Source organism: Panthera onca, chromosome A2 (assembly GCF_046562875.1).
Source record: "Panthera onca isolate mPanOnc1 chromosome A2, mPanOnc1 haplotype 2, whole genome shotgun sequence".
Lineage (NCBI taxonomy): Eukaryota > Metazoa > Chordata > Mammalia > Carnivora > Felidae > Panthera > Panthera onca.
Window position 1 is genome coordinate 91,823,538 of NC_138340.1, and position 21,126 is coordinate 91,844,663.

At 37.5% G+C, this 21,126-nt stretch overlaps 1 protein-coding gene across 20 annotated transcripts in view; it reads left to right on the forward strand.

Annotated features, from left to right (window-relative positions):
* The window catches only part of ADAM22 (ADAM metallopeptidase domain 22), a 236,042-nt gene that overhangs the window by 100,136 nt on the left and 114,780 nt on the right, over positions 1–21,126 (forward strand). The window lies entirely within an intron of this gene.

Genomic DNA, 21,126 nt, shown 5'->3' on the forward strand with positions numbered 1-21,126 from the left:
ACATGCATATGCTAATATGCGTACACACATACAGGGAGACTTCAGAGATCTTGCGGGTTGGTTCCAGATCACTGCAATAAAGTAAGGATTGCAATAAAGTGAATCAAATTAAGGTTTTGGATTCCCAGCACACATAAAAGTTACATTTACAATATGGGGGGGGGGGGAGTGTCTCCTAACTGTGAAATAGCATTGTGTCTAATAAAAAAATACATATCCTAATTAAAAAATACTTTATTGCTAAAATATGCTAACCATCATCTGAGCTTTCAGTGAGTCATAATCACTCATCACAGATCACCATAACAAAAATAATAATAATGATAAAGATTTGAAATATTGTAAGAATTGCCAAAATGTGACAGAGGCATACAAAGTTGTAAAATGATGTTGGAAAATGGAGCTGACAGATTTGCTCAGTGCAGAGTTGCCACAAACATTCAATTTGTAAAAAATGCGTTATCTCTGAAGCACAATAAAATGAGGTATGCCTGCGTATATAATTGTGTGTATTTTCTACATAGATGTTAGCATATTAAATGTATTAAAAGTCACTTCTGACATTTCCTTCCTCACTTAGCAATATGTTTGGATATGTTTCTATTTTGTTTGTTTGTTTGAGAGAGAGAGAGAGCACATGCAAGCTTACAAGGTAGGGGGAGGGGCAGAGAGAGAGAGAGAGAGAGAGAGAGAGAGAGAGAGAGAAAATCTTAAGGAGCCTCCAGGCCCAGTGCAGCCTGATGCCAGGCTTGATCTCACCACTGTGAGATCATGACCTGACCCGGAATCAGGAATTGGATGCTTAACCAACTGAGCCACTCAGGCGCCCCACGTTTCCATATTAATGTATAGAGAGCTGCCCCATTTTTTAGAAGGGCTGTGTAGTTTACTATTTGATGGATTTACTGCAATTTCTTAAATAGTTCTCTGTTGAGGGCCATTTAGGTTGTTTTTAGTTTTTTTGTGGTAACAACTGGTACTGTCATAAGTCATGTAAACATACTCTTTTGAACCTTTAGAATTATTTCTGTAGGATAAATTCTAGAAGTAAAATTGCTGAGTCAAAGGGAGTACACAACTTATATTCTCACTAGAAACTTGTGAGAGTGCCTATTTTCTCACTCCAGTATCCGTCTCATGCAGCTTTACTCTAGCTGTTCTTGAGTTTCCTGGGGGACCCTGAGGGGATCACGTCCTCTCATGCTTCTCTCAGTTTGTGCTTTCTTGTGCCATTGGGAATTTACCCCTGCCCCACCATAGCGCCCTCCCTTCTTCCAGTCTTTGTTTCCCTTCCAGACTCAGCTTTCCCACAAATTTCTCTTGGAAACATCCTTGCTCTGTTAGCACCATTTTGCTGTCTTCCCCCAGAACTTTCCAGACCCATTCTGGGGTGCTGTCCTTTGGGTACGTGTGAGATTCCTCTATAAACAAAACAGATTTCTTCTGCATACTTATGTTAACAGTGCTCATCATGCAGAACTGTCCTCAGTGGCTCTTTGCTCATACTTCCATTCAGCTGATCTCTTTTTAAATGAATTAAAATAAATCAATGTCAGAAGTTTAGGTTGAACAAGACCTTGGTTATCATTACATCCAATGTATTCACTTTAGTAGTGAGAAATAGTTCCTAATCTTAATGTTCTAAATAAAAAATCAGGCAATTCATTGTTTTTTAAGGAAAAAAAAATTAAGGAAAAAAATTAAAGCCAGTTGTTTAAAAAAATTTTTTTTAATGTTTATTTATTTTTGAGATAGAGATAGAGCGTGAACAGAGGAGGGTCAGAGAGAGAGGGAGACACAATCCAAAGCAGGCTCCAGGCTCTGAGCTGTCAGCACAGAGCCTGACGTAGGGCTCGAACTCACAGACTGTGAGATCATGACCTGAGCCGGAGTCGGAAGCTCAACCGACTGAGGCACCCAGGCGCCCCAAAGCCAGTTGTTTTTTTTTACTTGACTGTTTCTCTGGGTTCAAATCAGTACTCCAGTCGTCCATTCCTTGAGTTGTAGGGTTTTTACAATGGAATATGCTGTTGTTTCTTCAAACTCAGCAAATATCAAAGGCATATCTTTTGTTTCCATTACTTTTATTGTTTGGTCATCCTTTGTTTTCAGGCCCTTGCTTGGAACAGGTTTCCCATGACCTGCCCAAGTTTGGAAACACTGAGAGATAGGCAGGAATTTGGAGAGCAAAGGATTACTGTCTTACTGATAAGACAGTTGAAAAACATCATGCCTTAGTGAGAAGGCCAAATGATCCTATTTGTCTTCCTGTCTCCATTTCTTCCTGGAAAGTCTAGACTTTGGTATTTAGGGAAGATGTGGGTGTGTAGAGAAGATATGATTTCTTACAATCTCTATATTCACATTGGTCTGGAGCAGGGAGGGAAAGAGAGGCAGTCCTAGTGTTTACAAACTTTGAAAAGATTAACTGTAAACCTTTCAGAAACATGGACCAGGATTGCTCCTAACCAGGTGAGCTCATTTCTTCAGATAGGCAGAAGGGTAGGAATCCAAGGGAGAATCCTGTGCCACTGCTCCAACATGAAAACAAGGTATATTGGAGGGAAAGAGGCTCCCTCTTGCATTTTTCTTAACCCTTCCCATGTTTAGTTATGTACTCTTTCTATTGCACATATCTTTTTTAGGTGTTTTGTGTTCTTCCCCACATCGTTTTGTTCTCTCTTCTTGAACTGTAATAACCCAGTTTTCTTGATCTCCGGCCTCTCTCCATGACAAGTGTTTTACTTGCTGTTTGGATTGCCAGTCATCCTCATAGGCTTTCACAGCCCTGGTTTGACTCCTCACAGCCTAGGAATCTGCATATGAGAAGATCCACATATGATTGACAGAGCTTTGGGAAATATTCCTTTAGTCCTGTACAATCCCTAGTTCCCACTTCAACTTCCTTTCATTTCATTGAAGTTTTTTAATATTTATGGAGTCCCTGTTAACTCTCATAGTTTTATACTTCTTGGTACATCTGCATAGAATATTCATAGATTCTTTTTTGTCCATTCTCTTTATTTGATAGGCAAGAGAAATGCTTAGATTTTATTAAAACATTCTCCCCAAATGCCTAATTCATTTGATACTGAAACCTAAAATTAGAGCCAAAACCAGATAGAGCCATGGGAGAATAGAGGAGGGTGGGGGAATCTTTTCCTTTCTTTCTTTCTGGGTTCTTTGGCTGGTCTATTAATTAAAGTGACACAAGACAGATGAACAGAAAAAACTCAAATTTTAATTTTGTACATATGGGAGCTCATAGAAATATGAGACTCAAAGAAGTGACCAGAGCAGACAGTTTTAATATCTTTTAGACAAAGAAACAATAAATTTGTGAAGAATTGACTAGACAAAGAAGTTTGGGCTTGGAATAGTAAATTCGCGAAGAAGTAACAGGGTTTGTTTATACAGTATCTCAGTCCTAAATTCCTTGTCTCTGGTGATGAGGATGTCTCTTTATTTTCTGGTACAGGGAAGGTACCTTTCACATGGAAGATCCATTTCCTACTTTCAGGGTCATAGAGGAGGGCCAGAGTGACTTTCTTTCTCTGGCTGTTTCTTAAGTAGCTTTAAATCAAAATAATCACTATTGCCAGTGTGGCATATTTTGGGGCAGCCTGCCCTGAACCCCATCAGGAGGAATATCACATCATGTAGCTATATCTTGGGTCTTTTTCAGGTGGATGTTTGTAATAATAGACATTATTTTGTTTCAGGATCTCTGCTTATTTCCCAGTAGCTGAACATGAAGCCTTACCATTATGCATTGATTTCTCTTTTGTTAAAACATAATTTGAAATTTATGACTGAAAAGCAGCACTGAAAACACTATTTTCCCTTTTCCTGGGTTGGTGGCTGAATTTAGATTGAGAAGAATACGGTGGTTCATCACATAATTATGGAAAGAGGTGGCACACACAAAGGCCTTAGATAATCAATCCTCCGTGTCTGGAGTGTAGATATTCACCACTAAAATATATATATGTGTGTGTATATACATATATATATATATGTATATACACACACATATATATACATATATATATATACACACACACACATATATATATATTTATGATGATATGATGCTTTCTATTGTTCCCCTTTTATCTGCTTTACAGATTTTCAGCTGCAAAAATTTCAGTAATTTTCCACAAGAAAGTTTATTCCTAAAAGGGTTTCCTAGGGCTAATTTTGTAAAATCTAAGAGCGTAAGAGAGCAAAGCCTATTTAGCTTCTATGTCTGCAGTTTTATGTTTTGATTATTAGCTTTTAGAATATAGACACTAACTCAGGATCAGGTCAGAGAGTCAAGATCTTAATTAGTTTTCTATTTATTGCTCAGTTTAAGCCAGTTTGAGTAGTGATAATGAGCTGATGAAAGTCTTTTTAAACAAGCTTTTTAAAACACATACAGCCAGGTAAGTTGTTTCCTTCAAAGATGTCCCTGTAAGAGGGCATTGCATTTATTACAATAACCGCTCTATTGCTCAAAGTAATGTTAGATCTTTTGAGGAGAGTTTCTATCAAAGCCTATAGCACATTTTTTGAACCTTTTTAATGGTGACATGACATTGGTAACGAAGGGCGTATTTGAATTTTGGAAGCAGCCACCATCCATTCACCATCATCTTTTCACTAGTATGGGGAATGAGCCTATTTATTATTTAGAAAGTATGGTTAGGAAATAACGAGACTCGTTTCCTCATGGGTCACATAGTATCACTGGTGTAGGTGAAGAGGATCTCAAGATGCTGGTTTTCAAGGGCACCTGGGTGGCTCAGTTGGTTAAGTGTCTGACTCTTGATATAGACTCAGGTCATGATCTCACAGTTCGTGAGATAGAGCCGCATGTTGGGCTCCGCTCTGGTAGGACAGAGCCTGCTTAGGATTCTCGCGTTCTCCCTCGCTCTGCCCCTCCCCTTTGCTTCATTCTCAAAATAAATAAGTAAATACTTTTTTAAAAAAAGATGACGGTTTGAAATTGATGAAATTCAGCTGGCTATTTAGTTCTGGTATAATTTTTAAAAACCACTCATTATTAATTGTAATATTCTGGCATTGTGAAGAAACATTAGTGGAACCAAAATAAAATAGTTTGACTTGGTGTGGTTACCATTTGCTCATAAAAAGTCATTGTAAATTGACTGACACTAACTGGAAATGGCCCTTGGAATTGAATGATAGGTAAGGAAATGACAGCTAACAGAATAGAATGGAATGTGTGAGAGCAGAGGGCACCTGTTAAGGAAGTATTGCTAGGGTTTGAGACAAATGGTGAGATGTAATTATCTATTCTCTGGTATCTATTTTGTGCCCAGATTCTCTAGATTTCCCTGGCTCAGGTTAATCGAATAATTTTCCATCATAAAAATTATATGATCATGTAAAAATATAAACATTTAAAATGACCTGCATATTCCTGATTAGATAGGGTCGACTGAACCCTCACATGTGTCTTTCCTCCATGATAATGACAGTGAGGGCATAATAAACTCACAAGAGCAAAGTAGATGAGAGACATCAATAAAAATTTGGAAGATGTCACAAAAACGGGCAAGGGGTAACTGACTGACTTGGGTGGAGAAAGCTGCTTTCTAATTTCAGTAAGAAGCAGAACCTGGGAAGAGCTCTGGAAATGGAATCATCAGATATCTCAGGAAACTGGGCTAAGGTGTGGTGCTGAAAGCAAAGGTAGATTATATTAACTTAAAAAGATATTAAGCTCTAAAACTGTGTTTTATAATGGGAAATAATACAGTCATAGTTTTACTTTGTTTTACATCTCTAACGTGGGAAAAGATAGAAGTGTCAGCAAGAAATGCTCTTTTAATGATTATTTATGCTTTACAAAAAACAATGTTTAAATATTATTAATAGAATAACATTTAAGTAAGGAGACCAAATAGAATTACAGACTTTTTAGACATTATGCTTACTTTCATGGGACATACCACACTTCCTCATGTCTGGATTCTGGGTAAGAATTTGTTGTTGGAAATAACGTTTTCAAAAACTGTTCAATAACATAGATTAGTATTTGCTTTCCTGCCACTATAGAAGCAGGAAGAAGAAAGAATGTTTTTTTTTATCCTGATGAACTTCCTTTCACCAATGCAGTTGACCTTTGAATAACATGGGAATTAGGAGCACTAACCTCCAACGCAGTAAGAAATCTGTCTATAACTTTTGACTCCTCAAAACTTAAGTACTAATACCTTACTGTTGACTGGAAGCCTTACTGAAAACATAAACAGTTGATGAACACATGTTTTCTATGTTGCTTGTATTATATACTGTATCCTTATAATAAAATTGGCTAGAGAAAATAAAGTGTTGAGAAAATCATAAGAAAGAGCAAATACTTTTAGTATTGTACCACATGTGTTGAAAAAATCTACCGATTCAGAGGACCCATGCAATTCAACCCTTTGTTGTTGAAGGGTCATCTGTTGTGAGAAGGGCCCATATTGTCAATACTAGGTATTAGAATTCCAATAATTGAGGAAAAAAGCAAATTTGAAAAGCAGTAAGCATATAATATGGACTATCATATACTTGAGGAGAACATCTAACAAAAATAAAGAGATCAGAACAAACAAATGAATTCAGCTGAAACAAAAATATGCAGGAAACAGAGGAAAATATTTAAAAACCCAACCCAAATAAAAATAAGAAAGATAAATACTGCATCTATGAAACAAGAAAATGCTATTAAAAATCCAGAGAAAAGCAACTACAAAAATAAGAGAAACAATAAAGATCGATAGAAGGGTTGAATGATAAAGTTGGGGGGAAAGTTGTCTCCCAGAAAACAGGACAAAAGATAGGTGGAAGGTAGGAGAGAAAAGATAAAAACTGTGAGAGGATCAATCCAGGAGACTGAACATCCAAGTAATAGGAATTCCATAGGGAAGAGAGAAAACAGAACATAAATTAACAAAAATTATTCTTCATAACTGAGGGGCATGAATTTCTAGATTGAAAGGGAATATTGAGTGCCCAAGTCTGTGAATAAAAGAAGACCGACATAAAGACATAAAATTTTGAAGTTTTAGGATAGAAATAGAAGAGAAGGTCACAAAAGCTTCTCAAGACAAGAACCAGGTCACATTGGAAGGATCAGCATCAGAATAACATCAGATTTCTCATTAGCAATGCCAGATACCAGAGAAAGTGGAGCAGTGCTGTGTAAATTCTGAAGGATTTCTGTACTTGCAAATCTAAACCATCAATCAAAGGCGAGTTCTCAAAAAATGTACATGCAAGGTCTAAAATAAATGAACATCATATGCATTCTTTATTTGGAAGGTACTGGAGACTGACTCCTACCAAAATAAATGAGAGAACACCAAGAAAGATGAAGATATGAGAAATAGGAAACAGGTTTACAAGAAGGAGAGAACCAGAGGGGGTTCTCAGGATCATGGTGAAGACAAAGACAGGTCACATCTGTGCCACAGACCTTGAGTGCAATCAGTCCATCTATGAGCAGGAGGATAGAAGGGTGTAGGAAGAATACAACTAAGAAGAAACATGAAATTGATAGAGTACCTGATGTGTTTGACCATACTGAAGGCTTTATAGTTCTGTGGGAAAGTCTGGGGCTAATTTAGTGACATGTATGGAAGATTAATTAAGAAGAGAAGAAAATGATGAGAGAAGGGAAAGAAAGTACATGTGGGGTTGGGTTTAGTTGGTCAAGAAGATGCACGCCGGAGTCAGACCATCTGAGTTCGAATGCTGGCTCTACACTTATTACTGTGTACTCTTGATAAAGTTACTCACCTCTCTGTGCTTCAGTTTCCTCGTCTGTATGGAGGTAATAATAATACCCACTTACCAAAATCGCTATAAAGATTCAATTAATGCATGTGAAGCTATTAGATCAGTAGTAGTAGCAGTAGTAATAATTAGTAGTAAGGACCCAAAATTATTAACTGTTATTTTTATTATTGCTATGAATAATTAAACTTAAAACAGTAAAGAAATATAATTTTGAGCATACTTCTTTTTGAGAAATGTGGAGAAGAAGCTGTTTAAGAAGCTAAAAAAAAATTTAAGGATCACTCAAAGGCGACCTTTTTTAAATATTTGGGTCCATTTTCTTCCAGGTTTTTTTTTTCTGTGCTTTATTTTATCTATGTAATTGTCATGTTCTCTCAATGTAATTTCATGTACTACTTTTCTTTTTTAACTTAAGAAGCATTTTTCTAGTTAATACAAATTCTTCTTAAAAGTTTTGGTTGACTTTTATTATTTTTTACTTATTGGATAGAAAGTAATGTGTTCAACCATTCATCTATTTTTGTATGTTTAGGTTGTTTTGTGAATAATTTTAGTGATCGCTTTGAGAAATACATTTCAAATTTAGTTTCCTATTTTTAGGGAATTATAACTTATTTCTTTAGTTTCTTAATGTAATACATTTTTATTATAGAAATAATAGATAATATAATGTGTAGAAGTAAAACAAGTACAATTAATGTAGCTGCAATCTAATTACCCAGAGGTAAGCACTGCAACGTTTTTAATGTGTGCTTGTTTTTTCATTGTCCTTCATACCTATATGTTTTTCTTTCTTTTGCAAAATTTGGAGTTTTTCTTAAGTAGACATCTTATGAACATCTTTTCATATGAACACTATGAACATCTTTTAATATCTTTTAATGACCTGTTCTTGTTAGCAGTGTTCAACGGTAAGTTTTTATACCCTATGTATTTGTTTCTCTTGTTATTTCCAATGTTTCTCCATGATGATACTATATTGACAGTCTTTATGGCTAAACACCTGTACACAGTAAAAAAATAATTTTCTTAGGTTAAAGTTTTAGAAACAGAATTGCAGTTTCAAAACTATTTAAGTTCAGGATGTACTGTCCAACTGCCCTCCTTGAGTTTTTAAAAATTCTGTGCTTACAGTGTGTGTGCTACTGGTTCCCTAGTAGCCTTGTCAACACTAGTCTTTTAAATAATAACTATTTTTTAAATGGCATAAAATATCTTTTATATTTATAGCTATTTTCCTTCATTAGATTCTTGAATGTCAAGAATATCAGAATTTTAAGACTTTTACTAAATTTTGAAAGTTTGCTTTCTCAGAAGAGGGCAATGATTTAAGATACAGAAGCCACCTAGGGATCCACCAATGGATGAATGGATAAAGGAAGAAGTGATGCATACATATAGTGGAGTATTAGTCAGCCATAAAAATAAATGAAATCTTGCCATTTGTGACAACGTGGATGGACCTACAAGGCATTATGTTAAGTGAAATAAGTCAGAGAGTGAAAGACAAATAATACATAATTTTATTTATATGTGGAATATAAAAAATAAAACAAACAAACAAAACCCAAGACTCTTAAAAACAGGGAAAAAACTGGTGGTTGCCAGAGGACAGGTGGGTGGGAGGATGGATGAAATAGATAAAGGGGATTAAGAGGTACAAAATTCTAATTACAGAGTACGTCGTGGACATGAAAAGTATAGCATAGGGAATATAAACAATAATACTGTAATAACATTGCATAATGACAGAGGGTGACTACACTTATTGTGGTGGACGTTAACTATAATGGATAGAATTGTTGAATTAATATGTTGCACGCTTGAATGTACCACTGTATGTTAGTTATACTCCAACAACAAAAAAAAGGGGGCAAAATTTGACCATCATAACCAGTGGGTAAGAAAAGCCTGTTAATCTGTGTTCTCTCTAAAAATGGGACTATTATCATCTTCACACAAATGACTAGGAAAATATTGACAGGTTGACACATAGATCTTAAGCATTACTATAATCCAGGCAAGATACCATGGTGATTCAGACCAGAATGGTGGCAATAGAAGTCACATTCTGGATATATTTTGAAAACAGAGTTGGCATAATCAACTGGATATGGTATATAAGAGAAATTGAGGAGTCAGTGATCACTCCTTGGTTTTTGGCCAGGGTAACTGGAGAGATGGAGTAGCTATTTATGAAGGTGGGAAGACTATTGGAAAATCATTTGTCAAGCAAGATCAGGAACTTAAATTTGGATATAGTTAAGTGTGATATGTTTATTTGATAAGGAGGAGATGTTACTATGTGGTTGGAAATATTATTCTGAAGTTCAGAGAATTCTGAAGTGGAGATATAAATCTGAAGGTCATCAACATATACTTGTTATTTAACAGAAGACATTAGGTAAGATCACCATAAGACTAAGTATAAAAAGAAAAAAGGACCATCGACTGAGCCTCAGAGCACTACATTGTTTAAAGATTGGGGAAACAGGAAGAAACTAGCAAAGGAGATTGAGAAACAGCAGCAAGAGAAGTAGGAGAAACACCAGGAAAGTGTGGTGCCTGGTTGGAAATGTAAGGAAATATTTTCAAGAGGACGGGTGATCAGTTGTATCAAATGCTGCTTATAGGTCAAGTAAGATGAAGACTGGGAATCAGCCATTAGATTTCTACATTTAGTTTAAGGTAAGTAATTTGTGACTTTGTTAAGAGCTGTTTTGGTGAAGTGATGTGGTGAAAATCTGATTAGATGGGCTCAAGAGATAGGAGAGGAGAGAAAGGTGGATATTGACTATGGGTAATTGTCTTGAGTGGTTTTGCTTAATGGACAGAAAGAAATGTAGTAGCAGCTGGATAGGGAAATGATGTTAAGAATTGTTTTATTTGTTTTTGTGAATGGGAGAAATAACAGAGTTTGCGTGCTGGTGGAAAAGATCTAATAGAAGGGGGGAATTTGATGATGCAGGAAAGGGAACAACATCTGGTGCCATATCCCTTGGTAGGCAAGAAGGGATGGATTATGGTGCATGAGTAGGGGTGTTGGCTTTGGATAATTACCTGGACAGCTAATTCCTAGACTAGGAGGGAAGTTGCCAGATGGCTTTAAAGGATTTGTTGAGGTCAGTGTTCCTCATTGTAAAGCGAATACAGTCAACATGATGATAGGCTGCTCTTCAGCTTCATTCACTTTCACTGAGTAGGCCTGGTGCTTGTAAGGGCTTTAATCAGGATTGGTTTAGTCCAGGGAGAATTATATTGTAGAAGTTGGGTAGGGAAAGTTACAAAGCAGTGAATATTAAGATTGAATCGAAGCTGAGCAAGGAAGGGTGTGAGACATGAGGGTGGTGAGGGACAGTGAAATGGTAGTAATTTCAGTGGATTATGGATCTCACTGGGGTCAAAGAATTGAAATGGGGTATTGAAGGAGAAAGTTATATGGACAGAAGTTGCTCTGAGAGTGAGAGCCTTGGAATTTAGAATATTTATATGGTAGGTGAAATGTAGGTGAAGGAATGGAGGAGATCATCAGAGGAGATAAGGTCAAGGAGCTGAGAAGGCAGAATTATAAGGGTCACCTAGGTAAATATCAAAATCACCAATAATTACAACAGAGTAGTGTTGGAGAGTATGATGAAAACTAGAAGCTAAAATGTCCACAGCAGGAGGGGAGTTGACCAGGAATCAATAAATTGCTATAAGGATCAGTGATAGGTGGTATAGTCTGATGATAGGAGTTATAAAGTGGTGTGATTTTTGGTGGAATATGCTAGGATGGAATGACATGGCAATGAGAAACATGGAGGATATCTTTCCACATCCCTTTAGTAAGGATGTGCAGCCCCCACTTAAGGGGGTGCAGGAAAAGCAGATCCTATAGTGAAGAGCTGTTTCCCAGAGGAAGATGGTGAAGGAAGTGTTAAAGGAAGAGACTGGAGATTTTTCTAATGGCCATGGGTGAATTCCAGAGGGCATCATTAAAGGGTATCTAGGGTAGAGAGTGTGGGACAAAGTGACAGATCCCTAAAGGGATTTGAGATCTGGAGATGAGGGATGATTTGGGAGCCTGACAGACATGAGGTGACAGACATGAACTAGGGTAATAGGCCTGAAGTAGGTTAATCTTGATATTTTGGGAGCATATTGCCATGATGAGGCTGTATGGGCTGATGGTAGGTAGATGCTGTCTTCTAGGAACAGGCAGAATTGAGACTCCCACTTGACTCCAGCTTATGAAGTCACATAGGTAGGGGTGGGGAACAGTGAATTTAGCAGTGAGTTCTTCTTTATTACTGACAATGGCGTCTGGCTGAGGGATATGGTCATACTCCCAGAATATGGTTAGTGGAGAGGAAGGAGACAAAGAAGGTAAAGATGTTCATTGGGCAGATGGCATTAGAGAGTTTGAGGCTAGCCCTACATTGTTGAGAATGCTTTTCAAGTAATTAATATAAAAATGGAAATGTTTAATTAATACACTTTATTTGAACCATATGTAAGGATTACAACTTTTTACAAGTACCAAAACCTTTCATTTCTATGGTGCTCATGGGAAATGTAACTAAATATTGAAGTAAGTCTGTCAATTTTCTTTTTAAAAAATGAGTCCTTGGGCCGCCTAGGTGGCTCATTTGGTTACATGTTGGACTCTTGATCTTGGCTCAGGTCATGGTCTCCTGGTTTGTGAGACTGAGCCCTGCATCTGGCTCTGCACTGACAGCACAGAGCCTGGTTGGGATTCTCTCTCTCTCACCCTCTCTCTCTGCCCTTCCCCCACTCATGCTCCTTCTCTCTCTCAAAATAAATAAAACTTAAAAAAAATTAAAAAAAAATTTTTAATGTTTATGTTTGAGAGAGGGAGACAGAGCGTGAGCAGGGTTGGAGCAGAGAGAGAGGGAAACAGAATCCCAAGCAGGCTCCCGGCTCCCAGCTGTCAGCACAGAGCCCAACGCAGAGCTCAAACTCACGAACTGTGAGATCATGACCTGAGCTGAAGTCAGATGCTCAACTTACTGAGCCACCCAGGTGCCCCCCAATTTTTTTTAAATGACTCCTTGATTTAGCTTTAATGGACAAAAGGCCATTTTTTTCCTCCCTCTGTTGATTGTGTGCCATTAAGATTCACCAGGGATTTCTTTTTATTGCTTTGCTGCATTGTGTTCCCTAGTATCTTTGGCTTTCAGCGGGGTAATGAGTCACAATTGTCAAAATATACTAACACATTGTTATATTAATATTATTTTGCTAGAATATTTGTAGACTTAGTCTGATTATACTTCAATGCCCTGGTAACATTTTTTGTATGTCAAAATAAGCCTAGGAGATTCTGATTTAGTAGGTGGGTTAGGGGTGGTTCCCAGGCATTAAAAATTTTTTTTTTGTGATTCTGCTGCTAAGCCAGGCTTGGATACCTTTGCCTTAGTAGGAATAAGGATTCTATAAATAAGAAGCAGTATTAATAATAGTGCCCAATTCAACTGTCACCTAATCACATTTACTCTAAAGGTCTTAGTCCTTATATGCACACTGAAAGCTCCTTGAAAATTTTCATCAGATTATGACTTCCTCAGTTGAGCATAACTGAAGTAGCCTCACCATTAGGCACAGAGTATACAGAAAATCTCTTGTAAGTGTATAAGCAGGAAAGGAATCTTCATATTTACATTTTGGAAAGGAATAAAATGAAACTTTCATCCAAAAGGCAGATCTTAAGTAAGCTTTTAATTTAGTTGTTTCCTTTTAATTTATTTTAAACAAAATAGGAATTTTAAATACTAGTTATTACATACTGAGGATGTAGGCAACAGTTCTGGCACAAACTAGGGCTGAAGAATGGATGATTAATTCTCAGTGGTATGAATGTCCAGGACATTTATCTATTTTCTGTAGTGAAGATTCTCAGTAAAGATACTAGTTTTTAAAAAGGATCTAAGAGGGGCGCCTGGGTGGCTCAGTCGGTTAAGCGTCCGACTTCGGCTCAGGTCACGATCTCGCGGTCCGTGAGTTTGAGCCCCGCGTCAGGCTCTGGGCAGATGGCTCAGAGCCTGGAGCCTGTTTCCGATTCTGTGTCTCCCTCTCTCTCTGCCCCTCCCCCGTTCATGCTCTGTCTCTCTCTGTCTCAAAAATAAATAAACGTTAAAAAAAATTTAAAAAAATAAAAAAATAAAAAGGATCTAAGAGATTAATTCTTGATTAGATGGGGCAAAAAAACAAAAGAGAAGATGAATTGGAGGGAGGGAATGCATAAAATGGAGAGAATTGGAAGAGTGTTTTCTTTTTTCCCCTAAGCTTATAGTTTCTTATACCTCTTATGTAAGTTAATGAAATTTGGATTCCTAAACTTTTCATTTTCCCAGTTATGTTCTTCTGAAAAGCTTTGAAACCAAATGAAATCTCTATTTTTCCATTGTGGCCCATGACCCATAGGGCGTTTCCATATTTTAATGGATGGATTATAGTCATATATGAAAATTTTATGATCCTTTTGTTTTTATTATCCCAAGTAAGTTACATTGGGCTCGTTTGGAGCCTGCTCTAAGGAAAACATGATGTTAATTTTGTGCACTATTAACAGTTACTGAATGATGAGAATAAACAGGCACGGTCAGCCTACTGCCTTATAAATTATTATTTTGTACAAATCTGTGGGTTGACTAGGCAGTTCTGTTTCATATAGTATTGGCTGGGGCACTGTTACATCTGTAGGATCCAAAATGGCCTCAATCACATGGTTGGAAATTGGTGCCGCCATTGGCTGGGAATTCAGCTGGGGCTATCGGGTCAGGATTCTGGTTGTCCTCTACAAGCATCTTATTATGTGGTTGCTTAGGCTTTCTCACAGCATGATGGCTGGATTCAGAGATTGAAAAATGGAGAATTGTACATGCATGAAAGTAGAAACTGCAAACCTCAGATATCACACGGTATTACTTCTGCCTCATTAGATTTGCTACAGGGCCAGCTCAGATTCGAGGGGAGGAGAAATGGTCTCCACTTGACTATAAGAGAAGTGACAAATAATTTGTAGACATCTTTTTAAAAATATTTTTTTAATGTTTATTTATTTTTGAGAGACAGAGCATGAGTAGGGGAGGAGCAGAGAGAGAGGGAGACACAGAATCCGAAGCAGTCTCTAGACTCTGAGCTATCAGCACAGAGCCCTATGCAGGGCTCAAATCCAAGAGCTGTGAGATCATGACCTGAGCCAAAGTTGGATGCTTAACCGACTGAGCCACACAGGTGCCCCTAGACATCTTTAATTAACCACAGTCCATCCTTTGACCACATATTATTTACATTTCTCACAAATACAAAATGCACTCAATTCCTCCAAACATTCCTGAAAAATCTCATTCCGTTATAGCATCAGACTTGAGCTCAGGGCTCTGGTCCTCATCATCTGAATCAGGTTCTGGTATTTAATTAGCTTATTAGATGAAGTAACTCAGGTACAGACCCTTGAACTGAGAAGACAAATGAGCTGTTCCACAAACACTCAAGTTCCAAAGGGAGAGATGAGGACAGGATGACTGCAGTAGATACTCTTGTTTAAAAAGGGAGGAAATAGGAAGTACCTAGCTTTCATGTAGTTGATTGAAATTCTGATACTCAGCCAGGTTTCCCCTGTTTGGGGAAAGGGAATATGTAGGTTAAGGCTCTGTTCTGCTTCCTGGGGGTGGTTGCCTGTGGTTCTTGGCTGTACTGTTTGCGTCACCATTTCTTTTCCATAAGAAATGGGCCCAGTTTTAATCTAAATACCTTTCTAGGTCTGCTTCCTGACTAAAAATTTTTCATTGACTTTCCATTTTGACCAAAGCTGGTGGTTGCTCTGTTGGTGGGTTCTGTGTGAATTCATCGAGATTTACCCCATTGGACAAAACCATAGCCACACCTCATTTGGGGGGGAGTCCCTTCCCTATTTTTGACTTTGAGTTAAGATGCTATAGGACAGTGCTTTTAAGATTCTTGGAAACTCTTTTGTGTATCTGAGCTACTGGTAGGTAGGCCCTGGAGAATCTTAGAAACTCTTATATAGGTGATATAATCCAGGTAAAACAGCCCTAAGTCTTTCTGAGGTCTTAACAAAGGGTCTTACAAATGCATCTTTGATTTGATCTTGACCTTGAGGTCACATTTTACTGGTAGTACCTTAGATTAGAGCTTGCTCTAAGGCTGTTATTTTGAAAATCTAATGCTGGTTCAGATTTCTTCATTCATTCGTTTCTTCCTTTGGTATTTTTAGTGGGAATACTGTAAATGATATGTCCTTCTCAGTGTATCACTTCAGGAAGCACATGATTTTGGTTTTTTCCATTACTGATGATGTTAACTGATCACTTGATTAAGGTGACATGCCCCAGTTTTCTTCACTGTAAATTTATTACTAGGGTACATTTTGAATGTAGAAGTGAATATTGGGATTTGGCTGAGAGAGTTATGCATTAGCCATGTTGAGTTTGAGATGCCTCTTTGACATCCTTGTACAGGCTGGTTTAGAAATAGGAGTGCCAGTTGGTCTGTTGATTGGAAAGGTGAAGTAGTCTTTTTGTGTCTCCATTTTCTCAGTGAATACAGAATTGAGGTCATCAACAGAGAGTTATGATGAAGGAATACTTTGGAGAGAAAGGCTTGGAAGGGTCCTCTTAGAGTAAATTGATTAGTGGATTGATGGGCAGTGTTGTGCTGAGGGACCACTTGATAATTGTGGTCATAAATTCAACATATCACCATTCAGGATGTTCTGCTTTTTGAGGACAGACTTTGACTGTCGGAAGAGGTAAGTTTTGCCACAGTTGAGGTTTGGCCAAGTGAGCATAGTGGAGAGAGCAGAGCAAGAGAAGTATGGAAGTTTAGAGTGTATATAAGGGGGTGATTATCATGACAGAGCATGGAATATGAGTTAGATTAGATGGACAGGAGGGAGGTAAAGGACAGTGAAAAATCAGTAGGTAGGGTTCATTGTTTAAAAGTCTCCAGGGGCTCCTGGGTGACTCATTAGATTTGATGTCCAACTCTTGGTTTCTGCTCAGGTAATGATCTCGTGGTATGTGAGTTTGAGCCCCACATTGAGCCCTGTGTCAGGCTTCACTCTGACAGTGCAGATCCTGCTTAGGATTCTCTCTCTCCCTCTCTCCCTGCCCCTCCCCCCCCCCCAAAAAAAAAATAGGTAAGTAAACTTTAAAAATAAATAAATGCCAAAGAGTTAAGTGGAAGTTTAAGGGAAAGATGGCTAGGAGACGGTGAATAGGGAATGGGGTGTTTGGAATCAGGATGTGGGAGGGATTTCACACATATTCTGGTTTAATACCTACCAACTTCATATTATTTCCATAGACAAATTATGTTTATAAAGATTAAATAACTTGACCAAGGTCACACAGCAAATAAATGACAGTTTGGATAGGAAGTCAAAATACTAGTTTCATATTTAAACTCCAGAATCTTTGTACTTTACCAGTTGCCTCTGATTCATGACAGTTGCCCACTAGACAAAGAGTAATCGTTATTATGACTGAGAACGTTTACACTGTATTTGTTATGCTTTCTTTAGGCTTATTAAGGTAAGCAAATTTAAAAAAAGGCCTCAGACTACATTTCTAATTTTAAAAACATCTCCCTACTTTCTTTGTAAAACAAGTAGCCTTTATAATTTGATTGAAAATGATTTTCAGTTTTCATCTTTCAAAATTCACAAGTTAGCATTCACACATCAGTTTCGAGTAAGCCGTTAACATAGAGTAAATTTTACCTTCTCACTTTACAGTAAAATAAAATTTCCCAATGTTAAGGAGATTCCCCATTTCCTGCACTTGAGATTATTTAAATAGATCCCTGCTTAACTGTAAACAATGTCGATCTAAGGAAAGGAACTTAAGGTAATTTTTATTATCTCTAATTAGGAGGCTTCAAGAAAATTTGCTTAGGGTCTAAGTAGACGGTAGTCAAGATTTTATGCTTTAGTGGAGGAAAAGTGACATTTTAAATATAAGGTTTTTCAGCCTAATAATTAAAATAGCAATACTTAGCAGACTTCCACAATACTGCAAACAAACAAAACCCAGTTTTCAGGGCTGTTTTTAGTTTAAATTACATGGAACCCCTTCCAACAATACCTGTAGGTATAGAGCTACATAATTCCTGAGCAGGGAGTTTTCTTTGCTGTAATTACATTCATGTGGTGACTCATAAACTCTCTTAATTCCTAGATTTTATAATTGAAAAGAAAATATTCCCTTGAACTTTGAAAACCTGGAAGATTCAAAAGTTGTTTTTCAGAAGTTATTGTGATTATTACTACTATCACAACTTCTCTGAGTGATATTGTACCTAGTTGCTTTTGATCTCACTCGTGCTAGGGGGTTTACTCAGGTGACTGATGGAGAAAGGATCCCACCAATACTCAGCAGCAGGGCTGTGCTGTTCTGGGTCCCGGGACCTAAGCAGCAGAGATCTGGGGTTTCCCTCTGGTATTCACCACCGACACAACTCTGTTTCTCTCAAATGTCTGCTTATTTTTGACTTCCTGCTTCTCTTTCCTTGAATTATTTTTTTGTGTGTATGCATTTATTTGTTAAGATTCCCAAGGGAAGGAATAGTTTCTGCTAATAAACACTACCTGGGTATGGCAGTTTTTCTCTCCCACTTCTGGGGAGGTTGTTTGAGACCGATACAAGGTTGGGGGACAGTCTCTTGTAGACATCTGGCTGGTATCTCTCCTGTTCGGGGTATGGTCACGCCTAAGAAGGTGAGATGTGGATGCTTGAACAATGACATATATTGCTTGAGGCAGATTTTTATCAAGCAGCTTTACTTTTGTTAGAAGGCCTTGGAGATTTGTGAAATACTATCTGATAACCCCATAATAAGGGGGAAAAAAAGCAAGCAAGAGATAAAAGAAAGACAACTGTTGGTTGGATGTTCAACAGACACTCTCTCCACCACCATCCTTCCCCCTAACATTATTCAGCTCTCTCTTGGGTAGTCATGATATACATGCCAGGCTCTGGAGAAGGAGAACTTGATTGTTCAAAGACAAATTTCCCAGTGAAAAGATTTGTTTTGGCAAGGCCCAGTAAGGTAATTCTGGAAAAACATGTTTGAGAATATGAATGCTAGGGGCTTTTTGTGATGTTTACTGACTCTTTTAAGGAAATACAGTTTGTTTGTTTTTTAACGTGGGATATTTTTATCTGTGTGAGATGCTTAGAATTGCAGTAGCCATGTTAGGTCATGATAGGAGCCAGTTAAGAGAACAGATCACTCACTATACTGATGGCAGAACAGAAGGATGAACTTATGCCTGGTCACACAATTGTGCTGAGCCACCACACAAGCTAACTCTGGAGCTGCCTTGTTGTCTGGTGGGAAGTTACTTTGTTGCAATGGTAGTCTACAAGTATACTACCAGGCAAGCTAGCCCCCATATGCCAAATTAAAATCTGGTCACATGGTTTGCTGAATTAATTTTAAGGACGTGGTGACAAGCAAGAGGAAAGAAATGGGTAGGTTAGCACACTTAGGTTAGGGTGCAAGTTGGATGGAAGAATCGCTCCGGCTAATCCTCGGGTACACGGTGTTCATATGTTCTGCTTCTCTCTCTGCTGCATCTATCTTCCCTACTGATGATGTGGTTTCAAGGACTAGAGGTGAGGTTTTGGCAAGCTCCATAGGTGAAAGGTAGTCCAAGTTAATGACACCCGTTTGCCGTATCTGAATTACACAGGGACAGTATGCTTGGTCGGGGGTTGTAAATTGCTGGTTAGCTTGATGGTCAGTCATTAATTCTCTTTGTATTTTGGGGGCAAAGAAAACATGAGGCAGAAATGGATGTCAGCAGTGTTTCTTAACCAAAGCTATTTTAACCGTGAGTATACATTGGCAATATTGGGAGACATTTTTGATAGTCATGACTATCGTGTGTGTCTGTGTGATGCTACTGGCACCTAGTGGGTAGAGGCCAGGGATGCTGCTAAACATGTGACCGTGTATAAGACACCCCCCAAGACAAAGAATTATCTGGCTCTAAATGTCAGTGGTATGGAAGTTGAGAAGCCATGGGTATTGAATGAAGACCTCATAAATAATAAGTGTTTATGTATAGTGTATCCTGGATATTTAGTATCTTTTTTTTGTATATTTATTATATCATGAACATTTATCACCCAGGTGCCTCATGAACATTAGGTATCTTTTGGTCATCCATCCCTTTCTATCAGTGTGTAACACACACATGATCTTCTTAGTTATACTTTACACATCCTTTGCATTCTGGCGCATCTAACACAATTTTGTTTACTAGTACTTATCTATATTTAAGACATCTAAAATGTGTTTGCGTGTATTTTATGAACTCCAGATTTATTCGTCTAACATCTGGAGATTTGCAAAAGCATATTCACATTACACCTGTCCTGGAATTTCTAACAAGAAATAAGATATAAATGTCCTGATTGTTTAAGCCATTTTTAGTTGTGTTTTCTGCATCTTGCAGCTTAGAGCATCCTAACTGACTCCCCCATAACATCAATAGGAAAATAAATTACAAAGATAAATGAAACAAGGACTTAAGCTATGATTATAGGTTTCCAAAATGGCAATGTAAGGGTCAGATGCTGGAGGAAATTGATGATGGTGCCTGGGTTAATATAACACATGTTTGATCATTCTGTTTACATTTCAAGCAACTGTAGACAGGGTGCTTATCACAGCAGACCTGTGTGCTCAGAAATTCACATTTTTGAAATGATTGGGACAATTTTGGCATGGTGACCTTCATAACACTGTGAAAAAGATTATTTAGTTGGTTGAATGTCTATTAATACATTTAGAAATTTATAGCTTCACAATTATTTTTACTTAATGTTATTTATTTATTTACTTATTTATTTATTTATTGCTTTAAAAATCTTCAGACTTTATGACTTGTTATATAAGTTGTTTCTTGAGGCACCACCATTAAAGGGGAATTTTTTTTCATATATATATGGAATTAAAGAGAAGCATATTTAAGATAATGTAAGCATGTTTAAATTATACAAGAAGATTGTTGAGGACAGATTTCAAAAAGAATTATTTAAAATTTCTGAAAGCACATTCCTTCTCATTTCTTCTACCTTCCTTTGCCCCCTTTTTAATGTTTTTTTGTGATGGAAAGGATTATTTTGTTAGGTTAATATATCACACTTTAAAAATGGTCAAGTACAGTAGCAAATCGGAACTATTTAATAAAAACTAAAGTAAAACCAGGAAGAATATGATGTCTTGCAAATAACGGTGTCCTTATGGTAGTTTCCGAGACCTGTTGAACTTGACCAGTGGCATTAGCTCTGCTGC